This window comes from Tupaia chinensis, unplaced genomic scaffold, assembly GCF_000334495.1.
Source record: "Tupaia chinensis unplaced genomic scaffold, TupChi_1.0 Scaffold000022_1, whole genome shotgun sequence".
NCBI lineage: Eukaryota > Metazoa > Chordata > Mammalia > Scandentia > Tupaiidae > Tupaia > Tupaia belangeri.
The window spans coordinates 656,495-669,910 of NW_006159452.1; the positions used below are offsets into that span (position 1 = coordinate 656,495).

The 13,416-nt window shown below is 34.0% G+C and overlaps 1 non-coding gene across 1 annotated transcript; it reads right to left on the bottom strand.

The window, feature by feature from the left end:
• Positions 1 to 12,329: 12,329 nt before the first annotated feature.
• Positions 12,330 to 12,452, bottom strand: LOC114007152 (small nucleolar RNA SNORA40). The gene has a single exon (XR_003548789.1). It is a non-coding gene; the product is annotated as a small nucleolar RNA SNORA40 (small nucleolar RNA).
• Positions 12,453 to 13,416: the final 964 nt, after the last annotated feature.

Consider the following 13,416-nt stretch of genomic DNA (forward strand, 5'->3'; position numbering starts at 1 on the left):
CATATATATATATATATTTAGTCAAGAAGTAAAATATTCGAGTCACTGTGAGCTGGTATTTTCTTACAAAGGAAGTACTGTAGTGACCTTTTTTCTATACATTATTTTCAGCATTTATCCAATTTCAGGGTCTTTTCTTTCTTCGGAAAAGAAATACAAAACATACCTCCCATTGCCACAATGTGTCAGAACACTAAGGCAACTAGCTAGAAAACAGAAGATATAGAGCAGAAAGGAAAAGAAACCGTAGGCCACCCAACTATGAAGGGAAGCCATTTCCTGATAATAGGTAATTAGTAGTTTTTAGCTTCTGGCAGATTATATAAAGATACTTCTCTTTAACACAATTGATCTAAAAGTGTATTTAAAGTGGGCTTCATTCAAATTTCTAGGTCAAAACTTAGTATTTTCCTAAATAATAAGGGCCTGGATTAAGTAATCAACATTCTATCCAAAAAAAAAAAAAAACCTCAAAAGTCATATATGATAATATATGACACATAGAAAAAAAGATAATCAGAATGAAAAGTCAGACAAGTGAGGTGCACAGACAATGTGTATCTTTCAAGGCTTTCACCAAACCTAAATTCCAAATTATAAATTTGTATCAGAATTATTCTGTATAAACTGCCCAGTCTGCTACATGTACATCATATGCTTGTGTTAAACATAGTGTGAGTTCAAGGCATTTTCAGGTTTATATGATGGTTTTACTGGTAGACAATTTCCTCATCTACGTTCTAACAAGCTTTGCATTTAGCACGCATGCTCACTGGAGAAGACACAAAACAAATTACAATGTGAGAACATGAAAAAATAAAGAGTAGACCTCAAAATTAATAAAAACAAACAACCCAAAACATTCAGTTTAGAGATTTGATTATAGGGGAAGCACATTGACTTAGTTCCATGTGCTCTGAAAGTGTTCCTATAATTAATATCTATCCTATTGAACTTGAGCCACCAACAAAGGGTTTACCTGTTTCAGGAAACATAAGCAAAACAAAAACTTCAAAACAGGATTATGTAATTCTTGTAATTAAAGAAGTTAAAACCAAATCCCTAAATGGGTAAACCTTAAGTATCTATCTTTTAAAAATAGCATTTATGAAAGTCTTTTCTGTAGAGTATATCCTGTTAGAATAAATTCTCAGCTAAAATTAAAAAAGGTCAAATTTTTTGGGGAAAATATGCTATAACTACATGCAAATTATTTTAGTTTTGCTTGTGGAATCTAAACAAGTAAGCCTAATTCCTCATTCAAAAGTAAGCCTAATTCCTCATTCACTTAATAAAGACATTGTTTTCTGTCATTTGTTTTTCTTATAAAAGCAGTTTTGCTTTCTTGAATCTTCTTGTGAAATACTTTCCAAGATTTTCATTTTAACACTCTCTCCTGAAAACTCCAGTTAGTCCTTTTGCCTCTTTAATATGTTGATTATTTTCAGTGGTCTGAATTATCACGTTTTTCCTGAGTGGCTCTAAAATAAAAATAGAAAGCACTTTCCCATTTTTAAAAATTATTTTAATGATATAAATTATTTAGGAAGTATGGCACTCTGGACAAGTTCTAGTTTTACATCTCTACGTATGCCCTAATTCACATCTTCTCTTTTCCCAACCCCTGTACCGCTTTCATTGTTTTATAGTCTAAGCACAGAGGTACACTTGGAGAAGCATTTGGATGAAAAGTGGCAAGAAATAAGTGGAAATATATGGAGTAGTCCCATCCCAGGACACCCATATAAAATTCTGGAATGTAACCTTTGGAAAACCTTGGTGACCTCGTGAATTGACCAGAGACATCCAAGAAGTAGGTTATATTGTGTAAATTCCAAATTCAAAAGATAGATCCGTCTTCTGTTGTGAAACATTGGCCTTTGTTCCACAGTGTCTGTGTTATCATGAATTCTGGAGTTTGATGAGGTGAGACTCTTTAATTTAATTCTGAGTACAGTACATTGGATCCTAATGAGCTGGGTTTTCCCTATTGCCTAATTCACTTTGTCTATAGTTAGGTGCTTAGGGAGGCCACTAGAAGTCCATTAGAAGGAGTGCTAAAAAACGGGTCCCATGTGACCTGAGAGAACTAATACACCTCACTGGTGGAGTTAGAGCTAAATTTCTGGCTTACTGAAAGAAAATGATAAAAGGACCAATAACTATTTATTTATTATTAAATTTTAAAAACTCAAGTTCAGCTGTTTTTTAAAAACCAAATAATGATATCCATATAAATGAAATAATAGTTTCACTCATTTGCCTTTCATCACACCGAATATGTTTGCATAGATTCTCACCAAATTTGGAGGTTAGTTTTGGTGCGATCTAACCTAGAATATAGCTGTGTAGCGTATTCAATATTTACATGAGGTTAGTAGGGCGGCACATTTTACATAGCTGACATAAGAATCACGGTTTCTACTAGTTCAGTACTAGCTATTTCATCATTTCTTTCATTATCATTATCTTCATCCGTTTTATGGGCTACAAGGTCAACCTGGACTCTATTCTGTTACTAACTACACATCCTCCACCCTCTTTTTTGTGAAGCTTTTCTATTTGGGGAAAATATATAAGTAAATACCTTATTCGAAGTTTATAAAATAATTGTCACCTTCATTATATTTTTGGAGGAAGAAAGGGGGTCTCTCAATATAAGGTTAGTTTGAAAGGAAGTGCAGAGAACAAAATTCTTTTAACTCTTACTCCTTACAGTCTATAATCTTCATAGCCATACATGTGTATATTGAGTACTTGTCAGAAAGGAATTTTGATTTTAGTTTGTTTCTTTTTGTCATGTTGTGGAAAACAAATTTATTGCTCAGATTTGCAGCACAGTGGTTGTATACATTTTGCTTCTATATGTTAACTTTCATCTCATAGTGGCATAGAAGCATGAGGCGACATTAATGTTGCTGATGAAGAATAATTTATAAATTTATTAACATCTTGAATTCGGTGTAACCATAGAATAAAAGACTCTACCTACATCACCAGGTTCTTTCAAGACATTACATCTAGAAATAATTGTTTATTTTGTGTTAGAACATACAAAATCTAATAGGATTCTCTAAGCTGCCCCCGCCCCCAGACTTTTTTTGTGTGTGTGCCAGAGGGCATGTGTGCTCACAGGAGAGAGAGTAGCAGAAAGAGAGGGAAAGCAAGAAAACAGTCCTGAGTGCCATGGGCATGCCACAAACCCCTTTCCATTTTTTCCTTCTTTTGAGATTTTGAACACAAATGCATGCAGACATTCCTGGCATGTTATTCAAGCCACTGGATCTGGAATTCGAACCATTGAGATTGGCCACGTGGATCCAGCCTCCTTAAACAGGTCATATGCTAGCCCTTCAGACTTCTTTTTCTTTACAAAATATGCTTGTCTTTTACTAGTCTCAGCTTTCCTTCTGCCACAAAATTTTCAGAACTAACAGTATTTATAAAACCTGATCTAATTTCTGCAAGATGACAGCATCTGTTGCTATTTTATTTTGTGTGTGTGTGTGTGTGTGTGTGTAACAGTTGTGCTTCTGTCTTCCTTTCCACATGGCTAGCAAATATTTGTTTCCACTCTCCCTTAATTTTGGAAGTAAATTACTTACTTTTTAAAAGAATTACTCATTTAATTTTATTTATTATCATTGTTATAATTATTTAATTTGCTACAGGGCATGCACACTGATGAGAGAGAGAGAAAGAGGGAGAGAATGAGAAAGCAAGCAGCCAGGTCCGAAACTCAATTCATGGTCAGCCGCATGGGAGTCCAGCATCTTAACCACAGCACCATCTGCTGAGCCCCGAACTGAACTACTTGTAATGTGCTTTATAATTGACTGTCATTTTTCTTGTTGTAGTAATAATTCATTCAAAATAATTTCATATTTTTAAATTACAATGATTTTTTTATAACTCTAGCAGCCTATTACCTAGAAAATCTACCACCAATTCTAAAAACATCATAAAAGAATCATAACCACTCAGTTTCATAAAAATAATTAATAAGTTCATAAAATCTATAGAACATAAATAGGGGGCAATTGAGAATAAGGAAACTGATGGAATGGAAATGATATACAATACCTAGTTATAATTAAGAGATATTTTAAAAACAGCTGATTAGGTAAGAGATCTTTGCATCTGAGAGTAGAAGCCATCGCATTTATGAACATCCTATCCTCATCAACTAAAAGTGGGAAGGCCATTATAGCAATGAGGAAGGAACACATGTATGGACGTAATTAAGGATCAGTATGTAAAAGATAGAAATGGTTAAGGGTACTTGAATTGATACCAGCATTAGATCCAAAGATTCTTATCCCTGAAGTAAATGCTATCTCTGAACTGTCTATAGTTGCAGCAGTATACTCATAAATTAATTTGTTGTGAATATATATATATATATACATATGTATGTATGTATATATATATGCTTATTTCAAAGTGAGTCCTTTTGTATCTTTTTACTATTTGGTTACCTGATTTTTTTATTTCAGCAATTTCTTTTTAGATATCTTTTTCTGGCATACCTATAAAAAAGCACAGCATGCTAAATTTAGATTCTCAAAGCTATTCTTGTCCATCTGTTTGTTTTTAAATTGTAGACTTTTAAGATACTGAAGCTAATTTCTAACATTTTATAATGTGATTTTCTAATTAAACTTCTCGTTATCTCAGTGTACTGCATTTGTTTGTGTAGGGTATTACCAAGGTTTTCAAATTCATTGTCTCACTTGATCTTCACCAGATCCCTCCGGGTAAGCAGAACAGGTGTTTTTTTCATTGTTTGACACAAAATAAGGTACAAAGAAAATGTTTTTCCTGAGAATTCATAACAAATTATCTATTGACAGAGCTCTAATTAGAATCTATGTCTTCTATTTTTTTTAATATCCTTATCATACCATTGTTCTGTCAAAAATCTTTCATGCTTTATTAGTTGCAAACATTTATCTTATTCCAACTAATTTACAGAAAACTTAGTATATGGACACACATTCTACTATAAAAGTCTTATAATAAGTATTTTTCACTTTGCTATTGAAATTAATTTTCTTAAAATATCTCAGAATCCCATTATTTCTATGTTAGGGGCACAGTGCTATGTTTAGTTTTATCAAGTTATCTTATCAATGTATAAACTTCAAAAAAGTAGGGCTTTTAAGATTTTTTTAGTGCCTCATACAATTTTATTGTACCTCATACTGTTATTTGTGACCTCTAACTCATGGAAAAATATCTTCTATTGTAGTTTATTTCATATTTATTTTACTTTGAACTCGTATGAAATGCTTGAAGAACTCAAAATAAAGAACACATAAACTATGAACAATAAAACCCAACTCTAAACAGGAGACGCCAGTTCTAGGAATGAGGAAAATAGTATCAAGAGCAACACTTAGCCTTTATTATGAATATGACACTGTGCTAACACTTCCTGTGAGAGACTGTGTAGTTGCTGTGGCTATGAACTAAAATCCCTTCTAACTGGTAAAACGAAGACAACTAGAAGAAGAGAGGGAAAGGAGAGGGATTACGGAAGGGAAGAAGAGAGAGAGAAAAAGAAAAGAATAAAAATGATGTTATCTATATGACCTTATCCAGTATCATATTTACAAGGTACCAGCTTACCATGTTTGAGAGTTCATATTCATTTACTTATGTTTTTTTCACAGTAGCTCCATTGGATAAGTTCGATCAGCGACTTTATTTCATATAAGAGGAAATAAGCAGAGAATAAAGTACCTTGGCCTGGAATACACAGCAATAAGTATTGCTACTGAAATTCCTACCCATGAATCCAGCTCTAGGAAGTGAAGTAATAACTATTTATTTAGTTGTGCTATCTCTGCATTAGAGAATTCTCTTTCTCAGAAAGTAGAAAACCATGGAGAGAGAAAAACAAAACAAAATATATATTGACAATAGCTTTGAGACCAGAGCCAGATGCTGTCTTGGTGTCTTGTCTCTTGAATGGGAAAGTGTTATTGTCCGCTATTGGTATTTCATATAGACTGGGATTAATTTTGACTTTTAACATTGCTTCTTAACAAATGTAGAAACACCTTAAGGAGGAGTTAGGCATCATTGCACCATGCCAGCGTGTATCACCTCTAACTCTAAGCTTGTTTTCTATTGAATAATTTCTCCTTCACAAGACATTGGTAGGCTATGTGTTGACGTTCTTGTTGCTCACATGAGGCAGCTAACCAAGATGGCCTTAACATTCCTCTTGACTTAACTGAACTTTGGATGGATTTCTTCCTAATTGTTGACCCTTGACCTTCTTTTACTTGCAGCATTTCATTTAAGAAACTTACAATTATAAATTCCTTCTATGCTCATTTAGTATGTAAATCTTCAATACCCAGGGGATCTCTTTCTCAAGGACCTGGGAGCCATCCCTCTGATACATAATCTTCAAGAAAGATAGCACACCTATTTCCCAGTATCTGTGGCAGTATTGGAACCTAACTTCCATAAGCACCAATTAGTTTATTTATTTCTTCCATAAGGAAGAAAAGAGAGAGGAGAGAGGCAGTGCTCCTGCAGGTCTCAATGCCATGCTCCTCCCACAGCCTGCAGCCAGCAGAGATCACAGGCAAGTGCATGCCTGGTCTCCTCAGGGTGGTCTCTGTGTCTCTGTTCTTGAATTAGGAAGTTCCTATGTGGAATTGTCTTGCAGAATATCCCATTTTTCTGTTGTGCTACTGTCTGGTCCACTAATGTTTAGAATTAAAAAAAAAAAATGCCAGAATGCACGTGTACTCAACAGAGAGACAGAGAGAGAGAAAGCACCCCCTAATGATGCATGGTCATGCCACAATCACTTCTGCTACATTTTTCCATTCTGTTGGGATTTGGGGCATGCACACACACCCACATACATGCCTGATTGCCAATGTGTTTTTTAAACTCTGGGGTCCAGGATTTGAAACACACAGTAGGTTATGTGAGAGCCAGCTCCCTTAATCACTAGGCTATGGGGCTGGCTGTAGAATTTCTTTAAATGACGACATGGAAGCATAGGAGAGTTACTGAAATGACAAAAACTTACCTTCTAATCTTTCTAAACATGACCCAAATATATTAGTTTGAAAAAAAGGCAACAGCTAAAGAGGAAATCAATAATATATAACATAATCATAGAAAACATAAAGATATATGTTTTATGCCAGGAGTTGGCAAACCTTTTCTATAATGGGCTAAACAGTAAATATTTTGGGTTTTATAGGCCACGCAGTCTCGTGTAACTAAACTCGGTCTTTGGAGTGAAAAAGCAGGCATGTACAATTCATAAACAAATGAGCTAGGCTATGTTCCCGTAAAACTTTATTTATGAGCACTGTATTTTGAATTTCCTATGATTGTTATTTGTCATGGCCTTATTTTCAACTACTTAAAAATGCAGAGAAACAGCTTTAGCTTACTGGCTATACAAAAACAGCTCAGATTTGGTTGGTGAGCAGCAGTTTTCTGACTGCTATTCTATGCAATGCAATTCAGTGAAAATTTCAGCTAAATGAAATGAGGTTCTCCAAATTAGAACCTTTGCAGCAGTTTCAGTCCACTGCTTAAATTTAGGAAATTATCTCAAATATTTAAATTTAGAATTTTAAATATCAAGTGTCTAAAAGAAATGGAAATCACATTGAAAAAAAAAAATGAGAGAGAACCTCCAACCATATGAGTGATTTGTTGTAATTAAGAAATGACAAGAACAATGATATTTTTTATCAAGTGTAGCAGGAATCAATACATGTGTGACTAAATTTAAAATTGTCTGCCTATATAAAGCCATGCTGTTAAATATGATAATTATCAAACTTATTCATGTAAATCTTTATTGGATTGATCTAAAGAATTCAGGAGTTCTTACTTCACCATTTTACCCTGCACATATTGAAAATTTATTACTTAATTTCCTTCCATACCAGAAGACAAGATAATCTTAGAATTTTATTGTAACTATCTTTCATAAACAAGAAAAAAATGGCATTGCAACATAATGAAACCTAAGTTAATTACATACTTTGTGTTATATGTTATGTGCAGTAGTGGGTTAGAATTATAAATACTTATAGCAAGCATTTTTATTTCATCTGTCAGGACAAATTTAACAAAAGTGACAATAATAATGTTATTTTGAACTTTAGAAAAGATGTGCATTAATTTTAAGAGTTCATTTGGACATTAGTATTGTGTATTATATTAACTAACATGAAAGATTTATTCTCAATAGGAATAAGGAAGTATAACATGAATTTCATGTTATATGATATTGATAAACCATTTAAGTAGAAAAGTGGAAAGGATTCCACATAGTTGGAGTATAGGAACAATTTGCTTACTGAGTTATAAATGGCAGTGGGGGATGTGGGGACAGTCCACTAACATCCTCTTGGGCAAATAAACGTTACATTGTAGGAGCTGAGACTGGTTCCCATAAAAATGCATTAAAATTTCAGTGCCTTCTTGGGACATGTTTGAATCTGCCCTGCAATATTTCAGAAGGTCATAAAAAGAAACTTCAAAATATGATATAGAAAGCAACATATAATCAAAATAAGTTCAGGGTTCCAGTCTTCAAAATAAAGATGAATAAGGACGAGGATCAAAACTGAAAATTATCTTTCAGCTTTTTCCAGGAGGAAATTGGTTTTATCATATTTGTACTTAAATTCATGTTTAATTTTAAGATAATTTTCAGTAGGGAGAGAATAAAATTTCTAGTAAGTGCTCAGGGTAAAATTTATCATTAAATAACTGTAGCTCATTTTTATCTACTTAATCTTTGTACAAAAGCGTTTAAGAGACCCCACACTGACAAATGCAGTTCAAATCCTGGCACTGGTGCCTTGAAGAAACTGCCTCTGACAGTTAAAGAGAGAGAGAGAGAGAGACTGTGAGCAAAAATATGACCTTAGGAGCTGGGAGATAGCATAGTGGTTAAAGTGCTGGACTCGCACAGTTCAAGTCCTGTACCTGTTGGCCAGAAACTCCTAATGTGTGTGTGTGTGTGTGTGTGTGTGTGTGTGCATGTGTGTCCAAAGCTCCAAGAGGAAAATGGAAGAGAAGGGATTGCAGCATGGCCATCTGCCCTGGGGGGTGATTTCTTGCTTTATGTCTCTGTCTTTCTAGCAAGTGCAGGCATACTGTAACAAAAATCTTTAAAGAAAAATAAACATGGCCATATATATCTATGTGTGTGCCTATAAATAATATACATATAGCCATACATATATTACACATACATATATAAATATATGTGTATGTATAGAAAATCTATATATTATATACATATATGTTTTTTGGAATGGACAGAAACATGGCAATATACAAACTTCTCTTAGGCATATGTAGAATGCTCTTCTTTTAAGTGAAATTTCTACAATTAAAATTTTGCATCATTTTTTAACTTGTCTTTAAAATAGATAATTACAAGATAAATTAAGTAAATGTGTGTAGAAAAGATTTAACTTTATATTCCACTTTGAAATTTGATTTTTGTTTCTTATATTTTGGGGGGAGGGATTTATTTGTTTATTTATTTTACATTCATACATTGTACATCATCACAGAATACAAATGTGATTTCTCATCCAGAATACACTGTATAGTGGCTTAATCATACATGTTATCATCAACAAATAGTTTTCCATTTCTTGTTTCATATATACAAATATATATATATATATTTTTTTTTCTCCCTATTTCTCACCCTCTGCCATTTCCCACCCTCCTCTCACACTGTGTCTGGTATCTACAGTTGCTTTCCATTTCTTTTTTTCTCCACAATTTATTGATTCACAAAATATCTTAATTAATCAAACTACTTTCAATAGCAAGTTCAGCTGATATATACATATCTTTGAACATGTTTGACTTTAAGCATGAAACTCTATGAGTATAGTGACTGTACTACAAAGTAGCACCTAGCTGAGGCTATATAGCTTACTGTGGTCATTAAACAGTTTTTTTTTTTTTTTTTACATTTTTTTTTAATCAAGAAAGGCAGTTTTAGTTTCAATAAACCAAAATCAAAAAATGTTAAGAGAACTTTGCTTTATACTTAAAGCCAGGAAACAGGTTAGGATTCTGTTTGCATAGTAGGTACATGGACCAATCCACAGCTCAAGAGAAGACAAAACTCCTTAACACTGGAAAACAAAGCATAGAAGATCAGTAATGTTTTAGTCAAAAGTCATACAATTCTATTTCACTAGTTCAAACTCATGTGCTTTATCTTCTGTTATGGTTTGATCTTTCCATTTAAATCTGGAAGATAATGTTCAACTCTAGACTTGTCCTTACCATTAAGCTGGCTATTTTCTTAGTTATTTGAGAACTTTTATTTTTGTGTGTCTGACTTTAGTTTTCCTGGGATAGGACTCCCTTCAGAACTTCTGGGAGAGCTGATCTGGTGTTGGTAAATTCTTTCCGGTTTTGTTTGAAAATGTTCTTGACTTCTCTTCCCATATGAAGGATAATCTTGCTGGATATAGTATTCTTGGTCGAAATTGTTCTTCACTCAACACTTTGAATATATTTTCCCATTCTTTCCTTGCTCGCATTGTTTCCGATGATAGGTCTGCTGTTAGCCTAATGCGATGTCCTTTGTAGGTAACTTGATGTTTCTCTCTTACCACTCTGAGTATCTTGACTTTGTCTGTGGTTTTGGTCATTCTGTCCATAATGTGTCTTGGAGAAGATCTTCTTGAGTTGATCCTATTTGGGGTCCTTTGTATTCCTGGGTCTGAATCTTTGAATGCCTCTCTGGGTTTGGGAAATTTTCTTCCAGGATTTCATGGAATAGATTGTCAATGCCCTTATTAATCTCTTCACCTTCTGGAATACGATTTTTCAGATGTCTGGATGTTTAATGGAATCTAGTATTTTTTTAAATATTATTCTCATTTTTGGGGGGGAGCTATTTTCTCAGTCTTCGTGGTGGATTTTACTAGTCCAGAAATTCTGTTTTCTATATCTGAGATTCGATTTTCTGTATAATCTAGTCTGCTTTTAATACTTTCAAAGGAGGTTTTGACTTCCTGTAGTATAGCCTTCATCTTTTGATTCTTTTTTTATGGCGTATATTTCCTCTTTCTGCTCTCGCAAGAACTTCGCATCTCCTGGAACTCATCAAATTTTTTCTTCTGGTCTTCACTGTCTTTTTTCTCTTCCATCCATGTGAGCTGTGTCACTATGTATAATCTAAATTCTTTATCAGATATTTCCATGAGTTACATTGTACTGTCTGTGGATGAAGAAGAATTATTCTTTTCCCTTGGGAGAGGTATTTTCTTTGTTTTGCATATTTCTCATGCCCTTGAAGCGATGTCTAGTCATCTGATGGGTTGACTCATTTCTTCCTAATTTCTAGATCAGTCTGAGTGATCAGAGGTGCACAGAAGGATGTGGTCTGCAAACTCTTTGGCATTGCATTTTTCTCCCTTTGTGACACAGATTCAGTGGGAGTTGAGAAATATGAGGACCTAAATAGTATTCGGATTTTGGCAACTTTTTACTTAGACCTGTCTAGACACTTAGGGCTTGGAAACTGAGCAGCAAAGCGATGATGTAAAAGAAAAAGGATAAGAAATCAGAGAAAGAGAGAAATAAAAAAGAGAAAAAAGAAAAAAGCAAACAAAAAATATTTCTTTGTTAATTTTTAAAAACAAAAAATAAAAACCTTATTTTTTAAAAAAAAGAAAAATTAAACATAGTTAAAAGACAGAGACAGAGAGAAAAAGAGAGAAAAGAACAGAGGGGCTCTACCAGGGTGACTTCTCAGCAGAACATCTTCATTACTTTTATCCCTGAAATCACTAGACCTCAGCTTTCATGGCGAATTCCTGTTTCTTATATTAATAGTTCCAACTAACTTCACTTAAGATATCTCTATGACCGAAAAGAACATCTGAAAAAGTAATTAAGGCACATGAACATAATTACTTCTAACTCATTATCACCATTGCTCTGTTTTATTATATTTGCATCATTTGTGTAATAGCACTCTCTGAATTGTTTCTTTTCAATATTTATTCTAAATTTGTGAAGAGTCATGCTATCAAAACATGGTAGTTATTGGCATGAATCTCTTACCAAGTAGACTCCCAGATTGAAATGTACAGTGAGACTAGAAATATTTGCCTCATCAAAATAATCATCTAAAAATATAAATTTGACAAATACTGTTGTCAAGCATTCTAAAAAATATTCTTCTTTTTTCCTTTTCTTCTTCTTCCTCTTTCATTTCCACTCACATTTTCTTCCTCTTCTTGCTTTTATTTACTATGAAAGCTAAATGAAAGAAAAAGACTTTTTGTAATATTCCTTCTTAAATGTATCAAAACTCATACTGAATGATGAGTTTGGGTTGCAAAATATGATTTATATTGTGCACCTGTCTGTAAGCATCTGTGGGAAATAAACAAACAAACAAAAAAACAAAACAAAAAACAAAACACTTAAAAAAACTTTTGTTGTTGGGGCCAGCAGGTGATGTGGTGGTTACGGGCACTTGACTCTCACATGGCTGATCACAGTTCGAATTACAGACATAGCAACTTGCTTTCTAGCTTTCTCTCTCTCTCTCTGTCTCTTTCTGCCCCTCTCTGGACAAATTAAAATAAATAAAAAAAAAGTTACATAAAATAATTCTTTAAAAAATACTTTTGTTGGGGACCAGCAGATGGTGTAATGGTTGTGTCACTGTACTCCCACATAGCTGTAGTTTGAGTCCTGGACCCAGCATCTTAAACTCATGCCAGTTGCATGTACATGTGTGCCCAAAATCCCAAGAGCAGAATGGAGGAGAAGGGATTGTGGCATGGCTATCCCCCTGAGGGGTGATTTCTCATTTCTTTCTGTCTGTCTCTGTCTCTCTAACAAACACAAAAATCTATCTCTCTCAAAAAAAAAATAAAAATAGTAATAACAAAGCATATTCATTGGTTCCAACTCAGATATACTGAATCAAAATATACATGCATGAATTAAAAATCTATATTTAACAATACACTTCTCTGGCTATTATGACAATTAGGAAAGTTGGGAACCACTGGCACAACAAAGCTATAAACAAAGTGGTGCCAGGTCCAGTGGGTAGCGTAGTGGTTAAGGTGCTGGACTCCCACATGGTCAATCATGGTTTGAATCCTGGACCCGGTGGCTTGAAAATCATGGTAGGCATGTGTTCATGTGTGACCAAAATCCCAGGAGAATAGAAAAGGGATTGTGGTGTGACCATACCCATGGTGGGTGATTTCTCACATTCCCTTTCTATTTCTGGTGAGTGCAGGTGCCCTATGAGAAAAACCTTAAAAAAAAAAAAAAAAGTACTGCTGACTCACATAGATTAGATTGATTGCTTGGACCTAAGAGAAGGAGTGAAGGTGGGGGAAGCTCTAAAGA